Source organism: Cyprinodon variegatus, unplaced genomic scaffold (genome assembly GCF_000732505.1).
Source record: "Cyprinodon variegatus isolate N-32 unplaced genomic scaffold, C_variegatus-1.0 Scaffold135, whole genome shotgun sequence".
NCBI lineage: Eukaryota > Metazoa > Chordata > Actinopteri > Cyprinodontiformes > Cyprinodontidae > Cyprinodon > Cyprinodon variegatus.
The window spans coordinates 1226342-1229997 of NW_015150588.1; positions in this window are offsets into that span (position 1 = coordinate 1226342).

Genomic DNA, 3656 nt, shown 5'->3' on the forward strand with positions numbered 1-3656 from the left:
GTTACTCTTGATCATCTGTCCATCATCGTATAAAGCCCGCCCTGACAATTTGATTGGATCGCCTGACAGTGGGCTTTAATACTCGCGCTACTATGGAGTAGAGCCTGACTGAACTTCCCCGAACTCAAACCTTGTGGGCGGGACTAAGTTCGGACTGGCACCCAGGCTAGTATTCTTGAGTATCGAAAATAATCGAATCGTTGGGTCAGGAAATCGATACTGAATCGAATCGCCATGATGGATGTGATTTACACCCCTACCAGTCAGTGGTGGAGGCAAGAAGGTGGACCTTTACCAGAGCTTGTATGCTAAGTTTCCCTCCAGCTCTGTGGAACATTATGACTATCTTTTCAAATCTAAAAAATAATGCTGCCCCTCTTCCTGTGGGCTTTAGTTCTGACTGCTTCTCATGGAAAGGAACCAAAGCCTATGTTCAGCAGCTGTACCATGTTTTGATACAGCTCTAGAGAGCATGTCTCTGCTTAGCCTCTTGCATTACCAGAGCTAAGCAGAGCTTCACTGTGTACCAGAGGGGGGAAACTTGGTGTCCATTTCCAGTCAAGAGGGACATCATTTTGTCAATTACCTGATCAAGAAATTCAGCCCTACTCAGGAATTCACCTGAATTGGACTCTCCGATGTTTATAAAGAAAGAACTTGGATGTGGTCTAATGGGAGACATATATAACTTTTCTTTTTGTGCTCACAATACGGCAAGCAATAGTGGTGGAGTTGAACGCTGTGGAGACACCAACTGTGGTCCAAACTTTTACTGGAATGACCATTAATGCTCACAGAAAAAAAAAATTGTTTTAACTTCTAGCACAGTCTAATGTATTGTGTGACTTTAGGCAAGGCTAGGCAAATGTATTTGTATAGCACAATTCAGAACAAAGACAATGCAAAGTGCTTTACATGATTAAAATATAGGAAAATAAAACTGAATCAGAGCAAGTAGAAGAAAAAATAAATAATTAAAAAAAACGAAGAAACAAGAAATACATTAAAAGCTGTTGGACTAAAGAAAATGAAAAAAAAAATGAATTCATGATGCTTCAGTTGAACTTTTTAACTAGAACAGTCGAAGGCAATCCTAAACAAATGTGGTTTTAGTCTTCATTTAAAGGTTTTTCCGCATTTTTACAGTTTTCTGGAAGCTTGTTCCAGATAAGTGGAGCATAGGAACTAAATGCTGCTTCTCCATGTTTAGTTCTGGTTCTAGGTATGCAGAGCAGGCTGGAGCCAGAATACCTGAGTGTTCTGGAGGGTTGAGACACTGAGAGCAAGTCTGTGATGTATTTAGGTGCTAAGCCATTCAGAGATTTATAGACTAACAGAAGTATTTTAAAGTCTATTCTCTGAGGTATAGGGAGCCAGTGTAAGAACTTTACAACTGGGGTGATGTGCTCTACTTTCTTAGTCTTAGTGAGGACACGGGCAGCAGTGTTCTGGATCAGCTGCAACTGTCTGATCCACTTTTTTGGCAGACCTGTGAAAACACTGTTGCAGTTCGACTAAAAATAAACGCATGGATTAGTTTTTCCAGATCATGCTGAGACATTACTCCTTTAATCCTGGAAATGTTCTTCAGGTGATAGAAAGCCGACCTTGTAATTGTCTTTAAATGCTTTTGGAGGTTCAAGTCTGAATCCAGCACTACACCTAGATTTCGGGCCTGATCAGTGGTTACTCGCTGAAGCAACTGAAGCTGTGTGCTAACTTTAGATCTCTCCTCTATTGGTCCAAAGATTATTACTTCAGTTTGTTTTTATTCAGTTGAAGAAAATTATGGCACATCCAGGCATTGATTTCTTCTAAGCATTTCCTCAGTACTTGAACTGGTTTATAGTCACCTGGTGACATGGTGATGTAAAGCTGTGTGTCGTCTGCATAGTTATGGTAGCTGATGTTGTTGTTTTTTATTAACTGAGCCAGAGGGAGCATGTAGATATTGAATAGGAGGGGACCCAGGATGGACCCTTGGGGAACCCCACATCTGATCTTTGTTATCTCTGATATGAAGTTACCTACTGATACAAAAAGTCCCTGTCCTTTAAGTAGGATTTAAACCAGTTGAGAGCTGTACCAGAGAGGCCGACCCAGTTTTTCAGGCGCTCTAACAGGATGGACTGATTGACAGTATTGAATGCTGCACTGAGGTCCAATAGTACCAGCACTGTGGTACTTCCACAGTCTGTATTTATACGGATGTCATTAAACACCTTGATAAGGGCGGTCTCTGTACTGTGGTGAGCACGGAAACCTGACTGGAACACGTCAAAGCAGCTGGTCATACTTAAGAAAGTGTTTAATTGTTGAAACACAGCTTTTTCAATAATCTTACTGATAAAGGGGAGGTTTGATATGGGCCTGTAGTTCTGGAGTAGTAGTTTGTCTAAATTGTTCTTTTTCAGCAGTGGTTTGATATTTGCTGTTTTTAGGGACTGAGGAAAAGCACCCGACAGAAGGGATGTGTTTATTATCTGAGTCAAATCAGATGCTATGACAGGCAAAACTTTCTTAAAGAAAGCTGTGGGTAGAACATCAAGGCAGCACGTGGAAGAACTTAGCTGCTGAATGATTTCCTCTAAGCTTTTGTAGTTTTTTTGGCTGAATTGGGACATTTGGTGAAGATCAATTCCAATTGGAAACAACTTTGGTACTGAACTTGATATGGATGTATAAACTGATCCTCTGATCTTTAGGACTTTCTCAGTAAAGAAATTAGCAAATTCATTGCAGGCCCAGGTGGAGTGGAGTTCAGGAGCACCGGGCACAGGAGGATTTGTTAGCTTGTCGACTGTGGCAAATAACGCACGAGTATTATTAATGTTCTTGTTAATGATTTCAGAGAAGAAAGATTCTCATGCATTTTTCAGTCCCTCTTTATAGATGTCATAGTGAACTAGGAGTCTCGTCTTTCTCCACCTGCGTTCGGCTTTTCGACACTCTCTTTTTTCACTTCTAATTGCTGGAGCACTTCTCCCAGGAGATTTTTTTCTTTCTGGAAAAGACTTTCACTTTAATTGGAGCAATGCAGCTAATGATGTCTGAGACTTTAGACTGAAAGTTATCTACTAGCTCATCTACTGAGTTGCAGCTCAAGGTTGAAGTAGCAGAGTAAGCTTGAATAAAAGTTTCTGTCGCATTTTCCTCAAAGGTGCATTTTCTTATGATGTCCCTTTGGCTAAATGAGTCACTGGAAATGATGTACTCAAAGGTAACAGAAAAGTGATTGGATAGGGCAACATCAGTAACACTGACCTTTAGTGATGATCAAGTCTAAATATGTCCCTGTTTGTGCGTTGGTTTTTTAACATGTTGAGTTAAACCAATGTTGTTAAGTGTGTAACACAGTTCTGTCTTCAGGGTTGTCAATGTGAAAGTTAAAGTCTCCCACAATAATTAAACAGTCATAATCAACGCATACTGTATCACAGACAGGAGGTCACTAAAATCATTAAAAAAGTTTGATGTGGACTGTAAACATTTAGAAACATAGTTCGTACCGGACTCTTTACCTGCAGAGCCAAATGTTCAAAAGAGTCAAATTTTCCCAAAAACACCTTTTTACACTTCAGTGAGTCATTAAACAATGTTGCCACTCCTCCACCTTTCCTTTGCTGTCTGCTCTCGCAAAAAAAAAAAAAAAAAAA